At 38.8% G+C, this 12,215-nt stretch overlaps 1 long non-coding RNA gene across 1 annotated transcript; it reads left to right on the top strand.

Annotated features, from left to right (window-relative positions):
• Positions 1-18: 18 nt before the first annotated feature.
• Positions 19-10,325, top strand: LOC311158835. Its single transcript, XR_014616487.1, has 3 exons — positions 19-141; positions 1,338-1,500; positions 10,244-10,325. It is a non-coding gene; the product is annotated as an uncharacterized lncRNA (long non-coding RNA).
• Positions 10,326-12,215: the final 1,890 nt, after the last annotated feature.

Below are 12,215 nucleotides of genomic sequence, written 5' to 3' on the forward strand. Positions count from 1 at the left end.
CAGCGCTCAGCGCCCTGCGCGGGCCCCGCGGCGGCCCCGGCTCCTCCCGCGGGCGCCATTTCCGCGGCGCGCGCTGAGGCGGCGCTGAGGGCGAGGGAGCCGCGCTCTCCGCTCGCCATCGCTCAGGGAGTCACAGCAGTGGTAAGGCTGGAAGGGAGCTCTGGACATCAGCCAGTGCAGCCCCCCTGCCAAGGCATGGTCACCCAGAGCAGGTGACACAGGAACGGGTCCGGGTGGGCTTGGAATGTCTGCAAAAGAGGGGGACTCCGCGCCTTCCCTGGGCAGCTGTTCCAGTGCTCTGCCCCCTCAACGTAAAGAGGTTCTCTCATGTTGAGGTGGAATTTCGTGTTGTTTAGTTTTGGCCATTGCTCCTGTCCTGTTGCTGGGCACCACTGAAAGGAGTCTGGCACCATCCTTTTGGCACCTGTCTTTAGATGTTCATATGCATTAATGAGGTCCCCTCAGTCTTCCCCAGAATAACCAGGCCCAGCTCCCCCAGTCTCTCCTCACAAGAGATGCTCCAGAGCCCTCATCTTTGTGGTTTCCACTGCCTCTCCAGTGGTGCCTTGTCTGTCTTGTACTGAGGAGCCCAGAACTGGATAGAGAACTCCAGGTGTGCCTCCCCCGGGCCGAGTTCAGGGTCAGGATCACCTCTCAGCATGTTTGGTTCAACCCCTGCTCCTTAAAGCTGTTGGTCTCCACCCCAGTCTGTTCCTTCGTCTAAAGGGATGTTACAGTATCCCACAGCTTAACAGTAACCTGGTTCTTCCACACAGGAGAAACAGTAGCAGACAGACCCATGTGGCTTCCTGTCAGGATGTAATTCATATCCATAACATTCATTCATTCATATATTTCATTTCCATAACATATGTTAAAAAATTTGATGAACACAGAGACTTCTGCATAAAACACTGACTTCACCAGCCATCAATTAGCCAATACATTTTCTCTAAACTCTGAACACTATGACATTAATGCTAAACTTAAATTGGCAAGTAAAATACTTCATATTTGTTCTAGAAAGTTCAAGCAGCATTAGGAGTCACAATCTAGAAACAAACAAACAAAAAGGTTAATCAGACAACCATGACAAAAAGTTGTAGTGCTAGGTTGAAGATTGGAATTGACAATCTTTAAGGTATCTTCCCACCTTTATGATTCTATCATTCTAAGATACCTCAAATCTTGTTCATTCAACCTGGTATTCCTGCACTGCACCCCTGTATTTCAGTGCTCTGTCCACTGCTAGTTTGTCCTAGAAACTGTATTGTGTTGATTTAAAAATATCCTAGATACGTGTAGTGAACTAATGCTATATCATCATCTACTTCCAGAAGATACTGAACCACTCCCATTAAAAACCCTACACCTTCACCTTCAAGGCTCTGCAGACTCTGGGTTTCAGAAACAAGGGAAACTACCTCCATCCACAGAACATTCAGCCATGCTCACTTGGCAAACTGCCAGTAAGGAGTAGTATGTGAAACTCTTAGCAAGGTATGATAAAACTTTTTTTCCATAAACTAAGCAATTTATTAGAAGAAATAAAAGCAGACACCACTCCCTTAGCTTAACTGTTTTCTTAAATTGCTTCATCAGTTGTCTTCTTGAAAATCCTTTTAATAAAAATCTTCAGAAGAAAAACTAAACTGGAAAAAGGCCAGGAAGGATAAAACAGAGCCAAACAACCAGACTTGACAGTAGCAAAGTGCAGAGGTTGTTCTGGAGAACACTATACAAAGGTTAACTGCTGCAACTGCCATTTGCTCTGCTCCAGTCTATATCTGACCTTCAAATAATTTGGTAGAGTAGGCCTACTACCTGTGGTGGGGCTTTTTGAGTACTTTTTTGGTTTGGTTTGGTTTTTTTAGGTTTTGGGGTTTTTTTTGTTTTTTTTTTTTTTTTTCCTTTCTACAGTTACCAAAATCTTTTAATTTCAGTAATACACTTTGAAATTATATGGACAATAAAATTGGGATAGGGTAGGACCTGATGAGAATCACACAAGCCTTGGTTTAAATTTAGGAACTCTGAAGACATGGGCTGTAATGCCAAGAGCTTTCAGTGGCAGAGCGGAGGGCAAGAAATGAGGGTATTAATGCGTTTTCATTGTGCAGGTATCCTCTCAGGGTACAGAAAGACACCTTGCACACTTTGTAACCCACTCTGTTTAAACAGCAGCTTGGAAATTAAGTAACACATGATAGCTAGTAAGTAGCTACTTGCTGAGGAAATCATACCAAAGAGATCCTAGCTGAGGAAACAGAAACAGGACTGCCAGACACAGCGGAGACAATCAACAGCCATTCTTCACAGCAGTTTCCTCACAATATTCCTGTTAAAATCCACTTTGGTACAAGATAGGGATTTCTTTTGTCCTCCTGGAGCTCTGATGCCCAAAGGAATATTGTCAGTCAGGGAATATGAAAGATTTCAAGAGTTACAAGTAGCATCTATGAGAAATGCTGATGTTTTTCCTCTTTTGAAGATTTTTAACTATAAAATCTCCTTAACTGTTGGTGAGGTAACAGTAAATTCAAACCTAAGTTCCCTGTACAACCTAACATATGCTACCAGCAAATATCTTGCTTGGGATCTGGTTGTCCCATTGCCTCAAATCAAATTAATTACCTAAAATCAAATTAACATTGTAGAGTGAGGGTGACCAACTTCTCTGAGCATGTTGCACAACTTTTTCTCTTCTCCTCTGTCCGTTCTTGAATCCCTTCTACAACCTGCCAGCCTTCTCAAGGCAGCAGCACACTTGATTCTGTCTGCAGCCATATGGCCAGAAGGTAAGAGTAAGGCAGCCACCACTGAGCCACCATTTCAGATCAAGTTTCCTGATTGTTCCTTGCTCACTGTGCTCTGGCTTTCTCTGCTGAGTTCTCCCACAGCTCATGAACTGGATTCCTTTCAAATAAAGATGAAACAGAAGATTCAGTCTGAGAAAGCAGCTAATAACATCCCAGCTGTTAATGAGTATTCAGATTTCAACAGGACAGACAAGAGGCAGTCTGGAGCAGAATTCAAACTCCCTTATAGTGCAGATGGGGAGTCCTCAGCACTTTGTCATGCGCTCCATAGACCTGCTCTACTGGAATCTTCTAACTGCTGATGGAGTCAAAGGCACAGAAACATTTTAGCAGGACAGCAGCATTTATTAGCTTGAGCTCTGTACCATGCTCACTGATTGGAGAGCAGTTGTTAAAATACTGGCTGTGCTGAGGAAGGGAATGACACTTTTTCTATCACCCCTGCTGTTTAAACACTGCTCTTTAGCTAAAAGCTTATTTTAGAGATATAGCTACTTCATCTTTTTGGATGGCTGGTAGTATTTACAAACGCAGGAGAAAAATATCAAAATGGAAGAAGGTATCATGAAAAAAAAAAAAAAGAAGTCATTTCTACACTAAGTTTTTGTTTCCAACAGGTTAATTTACTCCCTATTTTCTGTGTATGCAGTGTGATTAAGAGGTGAGCATTGCCAGGCTGTTACTGTTCTTCTCTGCATAAATCATTGATAGTGGCAAAGTGAAATGACAGTCAACTGAAATGTGGATTCAGTAACTCCCCACTCCTTTGTCAATGTCCTTTGTTTTCTCTCACAATTCTTTAAAATATAAACTGGCCAGATCATAGCCTTGCTTTTGCCTTTGTTGGCCCAGGCTGATTCCATTCTTTGGCTGAAGAGTAAGGTCTATGTTCAAGTCTCTGTGATCACAGTGGTGATGTGCTCTTGAATTGCTTTGTATGGCTCCCTCACAAACTGTCCCAACTGTACTGGCAACCGCAATCTTAGCAAGTGCCTTCTCTGGCTGGACATATGGTGCTGTCTTGTTCCCCTCCTGTAAGAAAATGAGGGGCATGATCTGGACCAGTCCAGTATTACTACAGCTCACAACTTCTTTTGTTTCCTCCATTGTTATCTGAATGGCAAAAAGACTTTAAGATAGACTTAGCCTAGACAATGTCATTGGGAGATCACTGCCCACAACTCCCCCTCAATTCCCTGAATCCTTGTGCTGCATCACCGAGTGCTTATTGTGGTATTGTGTTGTTAAAACAGCAGCTCAAGCATTCACAGGATGAAATTCCACCTTGTGTCAGTGCCTCCTCTTTGATCTACTGAAGAGGCATGTTATTTCTGCAACTCTGACCAAGTCTGATGGACTGTAAAGCAATAGCTGCAGTCATGGTATACATTGCATACAACAGTCAACATTTCTTCCACATTCCTTGGACTTGCCTCTGAAACCAGGTACAATGTGATTAAACCAAGGATGCAAATGTATGGACAAGTGGCCTTGCTTCAGAACATACAATCACATCTAGTTAGCTTCAGAATTAACTACTAGACTAGACAGCTTATTAAATACATACACAGGATAACTGGATTTTTCCATCCCTTCATCCACATTTTGGCGTCAGGGCATTATGTGCAGCAGAAGCATGAAAGCTCAGCTATGACTGACATTTGCTGAGATACTGCAAAAATGCATTGCTGACATAAGTACATGCAACCCTGTTTACCAGAGCAGGAGCTGCATGCACTCAGCACTGCTAGAATTCAGGCCAGTTGCTACCATGGGACTACGTGCCCAATTTTGCCTTAAAAACTATTCTCAAAAGATTGCTAAATCCAAGTCTAGTAAGAGCTCATCACTGCAGAATCCAAACAGTAGTGAGTAAAGAAAATGCTTGGAAGCGTGGGAGGGAGACCAACAGGCTGTGCAATTGCAGTTTGAGCACTGTATGGATTCCAAACTGAACTGGAATTGCCAGTCACTGCTGTCCTGGACTGTAACCTTGCTAGTCCTGAACACCTCCATGTAGTGCACACAGTTTAATTTCATTTGCTGAGTAGCTTAAAAGAGAGAAGTGGAATTCCACTGACTGTGGAACTGTGGTGGAATTCCAGTCATTGTAGCCTGATGGATGGGAATGCAGTACACTGTCAGGCCAAATCTGGTGCTACAAATTTTCCAGAGACTCAGTCCTTACTGTCACATCTCACTCAAAATAAATTTTGTTCCTTCATCAGTGATAGCAAGTGGTTTTAGATAAGCAGAAGCGCACACTCAAGTAAACACCCTGTGAAAAGAATATTCAGCAGGCTGTGAAATAATGATCAGCTCTGCAGTTCCCATTGGACCATGAAAAACACTCTTAACATCCTTTAGTTGCCACAGAACAGCAGTTTGTGCTACACAAACTACAAACAGCTATAACCAGCAACCTGGAAAATGCAGGGTTCTTATATAGCACCTGATGCAGAAACATCCAGAAGGGAAATCCATCCACCTTTGAAGTCTGTAACAGCAAGATACAAGGACAAGATACATACAAACAGAATAGGTTCATAGTTCAACTCAACTAAAATTTTCTCCTCAGCTGAAAAAATTTTCTGCAAAAGGAAAAATGTGTCTGGAAAGCTTCATAAAAGAACGGACCATTTTTGAGTTACACGCAGGCAAATGTTGAATAAAAACAATTTAAAATCATAGTTATTTTTATATTGCCTCTAAATAAAAATGTCATTTACTAAAAAAAAAAAAACAACAAACCAACCCAAAAATTGCAAAGTTTCCAAAATATTATGACAGTTTTGTTATACATGAAAAATGTTTAGATTAAGCCAAATAACTCGAGACAACTCTTACACAGTGAGACTTTTTAATGTCTATCTAACATTTAGCCTGCCAGAGAGACACCAAAACATTTTTTGTCTCACACAGTTAAAAGAAACTCACAGTGATTAGGTTTGGGTTGTTTTTGATGATATTTAGGGAAGTATTTCCACTAGCAGTGCAAGAAAATTACAGTATTTAAATCAAAGTTTGCAATGCTAATATTGCAATATTTTTGGGTATTTGGATTGGTTTAGGACGGCCAGTTAAAGATATTATTCACAAAACTATTTAAATTTATAATCTGACTTTTCACTTGCTGCAATTTCTTCAAATTATGTTAATATGAAATACTTACATAGTAGGAGTTTGAGGCCTTTGCCTGCACCTGTGCTTGAAGGGCCTACTGAATACATACATGTTCCACAGTTACTTCACCATGCTTGCTTTCTCTATTTGATTCTTGATTCAAGTTCTATGACACTCTTCAAACAAGCTCAGAAGTTATTAGTCTCTTTAGTCTTTGTTTAAATGAATATCTGTATTCAATTAACTGAATGTGACAAAATTGAAAGGATAAAGTTATTGATGATAATTCATGTGAAGTGAAATCTCCCAAAGAGCAACGCTTTCACAGGGTGTGCACATCTAGAAAGAAGGTGTAAGAGAGCTGTAATGACCAAATAAAGCAGGATTTATTTGTGCTGTAATGCATAGGAGGGAAAGTGAAAAGTATCCTCTTCAGCCTGATCTCTGCAACACAACAGGATTTGACTATTCCTTTGAAATAACAGCTGCATTAGAAGCCCTTTGAGAAGGAAATCATTCAAGAACAGATGAAGTGGATTGATGCCAGAGCATTCTCTCATTATGTACCACCAGCACATCCTTCCACATGGAAAAACAGTGACTTCAGTTAGACATGGAACAGATTGTTCAGCTCATCTTCAGTAATAACATTATTTATCTGCTAATGAATTTAAGGAAAAAAACCTCTGATGTCTGTGCAGCACATCATCAGTAATTGTAAGAAATTATATGTACTGTATGAAAACAGGTATAGGAGCAGTGATAAAATCAGGCTTTTTTTATCTAAAATGATGTTACAGATAAAGCTGCATCACAGGCCCAGGCTCAGGCATTACAGATTAAGAATCTACATTAACATATGTCTGTTATGTTAGCAGTTTCCCTCAGACAGCTGTCTTAATATCTGAATAATATTAATTTCTTTTCAAGCCCTTATTAAAAGTACTTCATGTGTTTCTAACCAGACCTTTGGGTCTTCAGTAAAAGCTTCTGTTGTGGCAGGATTTTCCTACTAAACCATTGAAAAGTAGAGCTTTCTCTTTATAATGTGGACCCTGTGCCTCCCATCCTGAAGATCACATCAGGAGCAGGCCTTGCTGTAAACCACAACAGACTCTGTACACATCCAGACCCTGCAGGCTTCAACTGCACTTCTGTAGCTCAGTTCTTGTGGGGAGTTTAGGATGACAGAAGCTTCCTTTGCAGCAGTTTTGTTACATGGGAGAGCCGTGTCCCCAGAGGACAGAAGTGAATTTGTTTGATGCTTAGAACACAAACTAGAGAAGGCACTCAGCATTCTCCCATAAATCTCAAACCTACATGAGAATGCTGGATAACCTGCTAAGCCTCTCTGATCCCTCTTCCAAACCACAAGAAGTACGAGCAGGATGTGCAAGTCATATGCTGTCTAAATTAAGACCAACATAGGAGTTTTGTTTACAGGAGCCAGGCTGGGTGATCTTTGCTCTGTAGATGCTCTTAAAAGCTTCATAACTTATTTATGAGGGGAAAAGAAGTAAAACTTGTGCATTTACATCACATCCTTGCGTGTTTCCAAGAAAGGCCTAAGGGCAAGTACTTTCATTTCAGCCAGCATATAAATCTAATTCTTTTGTGGTTTTATTTCCCAAGGTTGATTTTGTAAAAATGAACTGCTTGAATTTTAAAGAATGGATTCTGGTAGAAATATTTTAAAAGATCTGTTTAAAATGAAAGACATAAGGCAACGAGGTATGAGCAGCCTTGTTCTGTGTAGCAGATTTTAAACTGTAATGGGAGGCCACCAAGCAAAGACAAAAATTAGATACCGCTGTGATCAGTCAACTCCACTGTGCTGCCTCATTACCAGAGGTTAAAAACTCCACAGCAGACCTGAAGAATTAGACCAAGGAAATCATGCCTACCCAGTCATTTTCTGAACACACCCTAAAATACTTTGAATTCTCACAGGCAATCCACATTGAGCTTGGAGAATACCTGAAGACATGCAGCAGCACAGAAGCAAAACTGTAACTTAAATTCCTCTGTGCCAGGAAATACCTTCACAGGCCATACTTCTCTCTCCATAATATCCCCTTTCATATTTACATGAACACTTTTGCTATTCCTTCTCTTGTTTTCTTCTCAGGAATCTTCTATTCAATTGTCTTTCCCTCTTGTTTTATTGCCACTCTTTCAAAAATGCAGCAACTGATAGAAATCTCTCTTCACTGCCCTCTTTTCTCAATGCTTTTTGAGCCTGATTAGGAGTGGCTTATATGGAACTTATATGGAAACTTATATGTTTATCAAATTCAGAACACAAGGCTGGTGACAGCAGCAGAGGGCCTTGTAGAAGCTCTTCCCCACTGCCCTTCAAGCAGTCAGGTTACATTTAGTATGTGGACAAATGCAATCTGGCTCTACCCCCTGAATGAAGTAAAGGAATTTGAATTTTTTCTCTGGAAAATATTAACTCTAAATAAAAACGGAACCTTCCAGTAGGCTAATAGAACTTCAGAAATAAAAGGAAACGTCACAAGATTTTAGGAGGTGCTGAAACATTTGTTTTGAAGTTTTATTACAAAAATATATTTGCAAACATACAAAATTTTGGATGAAAAAAATGCTCATTCTTAAACATTTATGCAATAACTTAATAACTGCAAACATACATAGGTGCTATAAAACCCACACCATACCAAAAACGTTAATGATGCAGTATCTACATTTTTTGACTTACAATTATTCAGGTTTCCAGAAATCTTTCCTTGAAGCCCCCCCTTCCCCATGGTCTTCATATTGAAAGAACATGCAAATGGCTACAACTGGTGCATATGCAGAAGTGATAAAACTCAGAAATTACTAAAAGCACGTAATGCACATAAAAGAACCTAACTAACCATATGCCCATACACTGAATAGATTAAAATAAATACACCACCAAATCAGAGATACTGCAATTTTTCCAACTTGAAGTGAAAGGAAGATATTGCATCTTAACATTTTAGTAACATTGCCAGACAAACATGAGGTGATACATATTGCACACATTCCTCTTAAGATATGCTGTACAAAGCAACCCAAATACCTGGCAAAAAGGTGGTTGATTTGCTTAGAATACTTTTAAAAACCAAAAAATCCCAATTTAAAGTTTGCTTTCCAAAACATTGCAGAAATTCTATCAGTGACTACACATGGCATAATGGATTTCAGACATAAATCAAAATAAAGCAATTAGAAATGCAAGCAAAAATGATACATCCAGCAGCAAGTGTTTAAATATTGAGTACTTATACACAGAGTTACACATTTTATATTAAATTAGAATGAATCACTTGAATTTTTTTTATCACTCATTCTGCAAATCTTGTTTAATTTGGAAAGATATTCTCCTTCTAAAGTTAATAACTGTTAGGCACCTTTCATATAAACTTTGCATTGCTAAATAACAACAGATAAAGTCTAACTACAAAACTGAGAATTTTGATTTTCCTGAACAATTCAGCAGTTGTAGGTTTTAAAACTGTCTTTGATTAGGGAAAAAGTAAAAATCCAAACTCAAACCTAAAGTAACTTAATATGAGCCACAAAAAACATGCTTCGGTAATAATTTGAGGAGTGTAGTCTGAACAATAATCTTTTGATTCCCAGAAAGAACAGATAAAATCCCCATTAAGCCAGCAATTAAAAAACAAACAAAAAAACCCACTTTAAAATGGTCACAGTAATTTTCTGTGATGCCCCAAGGTAACTTGCTACACACACATGCAGATAACACAAATCAAGCACTTTAACAAGCTGGTAATTTCAAACTTACACAAAAATTTAAAACAATGAGAGAAAACGGTTTTTAAATACAGCGTCCACATTAAAAAAAAAAAAAATCAGCTTTTACACTGTAATTGAGCTTGTGTTTTACAGTGAGCTTTTAATTAAAGGAGTTTTTTAATTAAAGGAGTTTATCTGTTAGAGCCACTTCCTGGCACTTGTCACAGCTCTGCATTGGGTGATTCCTGTGTCTGCTGGCCCCAGAGGTTGGAATAAACACATGCTGTGAAGTTCAAGGTGTAAAGTTTGCTGTGGACACCACAATTCCAACTCTGGTTCTCTGCCAGTTCATTTGGGAAGTTTGGCCAGGGAAGTAAACCATCAACCCGTTGCTACAAGGACACTACAAAACCAAAGTGAAGTAAGGATCTGCCAACTGCTTGTTTCCAGCTGCACAGGAACCCTCACAAGTTAAAGATATTGAAAGTATTATTACTTTTGTGTATGGCCTGAAGAACTCAAAATACAACTCCTTCTTATCATTTCTACAGATCTTTGGATATGACTGTATTTAGCAAACTCTACCAATGTGCACTATCAGTTTCCAACATTTCTTTTCTTCCAAACCTTTACCAAATCTTTCATTGAAGAAACCAGAAGTTGTCCATGAGAAGTGAGAAGTTACAGACTCCATCTTTGCTAAATCTGGGTAAGAGCAACCCTTTATTTGGCTTAGACTGTCCTTTTTTGTTCAGAGGAACTGCTCCCTGGTTTGTCCCTTTCAGTGTAACTTTTCCTAAAAAGCCCAAAATAAAATCAGTTTAGACCTTGAATCTAACTTGAATCTCACTGTTTATGTGCATACACAGTATTGTAACTCCAGAATTTATGGAAGAAGTTCCTATCTTCCTTAAGAAGTTTGAGTTTGTACTGCTGAATTTAGATGCTACCATTAAATCCAATATATTTCTTGATGAATGCACATTAGCATCTTTCCCTGAATCTTGAACATTTTTTCTAACAATATACAATATATTTTAATTGGAAACACTGAACTCAAAGGCTGAGAAGAGCTTTTCAGAAGGCAGGTAGTGCTAAACAAAATATATTTTCCACTAAAAAGCTAAGAAAAAAACCCCTAAAATAGTTCAAATACATAAAAATATTTGAATGTATGTAAATATTTGTTGTACCTAAAACATCCTGATTTGTGAACAAGTCACAATTAAAGCTCAATTACTAGTTTCCAATGAAATGGCCATGCACCTTGACTATGTCAACATTAACTAATCCTTAGGAGATCTATACTTACATATATGTTGTAAGGAGCCAAACAATATTTTTCTTCATATTTCAATAGTGCTTGAGGGAAAAGAATGAAGCAGTGCATCACAACTTACTACAGATGATCTTTTTACTCGATAACCCAACACTTTTCTACTGAAAAACTAAATTACTATTGCTGGAAAATGTTGGGACCTGAACTCAGGTTAATTACCTTTGCATGCCTTTAAGAAATAAATACAACCCATGGGTAAACCAACACAGCAGCATAAGAAGGTATAATTACAATTTTTCTGGTTTGGGATAAGTACCCAGTTAAATTCTTAGTGAATAGTGACTTACTAAATCACAGATACAAAGCAGTAATATTTTAAATAGATTAACTTCAGACTATGAAGTGTACACTAATTATTTGGGGAGAGGGCAACAGAAGAAAAGCATGCATTTGTTTCCCATCTGCATAGTTTTCAACACTGCAGTTCCAACACAACTGAGGAGTGAAAGCCAACTACGGTGTGGTCCATCCTTAAGCTAAAAGGAAACAAAATGTTTAAATTTTATCAAACACTGCTGAACAGGAAGAGAGTCTTCCAGTGGTGGTCTCCTAACTATAAATTTAAAATGAGAACTTCAACATGCAACTCCTTTGTTGTTTAAAAAAGTACAATCACTGAGGATTTTGCATATTTCAAATTTTGCCTCTTTAGAGAAAATGGCCTTACCCACTTGGGTGTTTTATGTCAGTAACACAGAAACAAACAGGATTAATGAAATACAGAAAGGATGCATTTACATGCATTAGCTAGAGATTGCCAATGTATTGAGCTAGTCACATTTTTAGACCTTTTGTTAAAGATTTAGCTCCAATGGCCTGGCTTCCAGACCCTTTCCCCCCCCACACCTACCAGCTTAATCACAAGGCATTTTACTCTCATTTTCCTTAGTCCTTAAAACTGAAACGAGGTTCCCACAACTGAATTTGGTTCTGGTGTGCTGTAGTGTATTATACTGTGCATTTGCTGGTTGAAATAGTTTTGAGTCTGTAATCCTTGAACAATGAATACAGCCAGGAATGAGAGCCAGAGCAAACATTTGCACATTCACTTAATGCTAATGAGAGCTCAAATGCAACTTAAGTCCCCTCCCCAATAAAAAAAAGGTTTGCTGGTGATGATCACAGTGAAAACCTAGATCATTCTGAGAACATTACTTTCATAAGTATTTAAGGAATAATATTTC

The sequence above is a fragment of the Fringilla coelebs genome (assembly GCF_963513975.1).
Source record: "Fringilla coelebs genome assembly, chromosome: 13".
Classification (NCBI taxonomy): domain Eukaryota; kingdom Metazoa; phylum Chordata; class Aves; order Passeriformes; family Fringillidae; genus Fringilla; species Fringilla coelebs.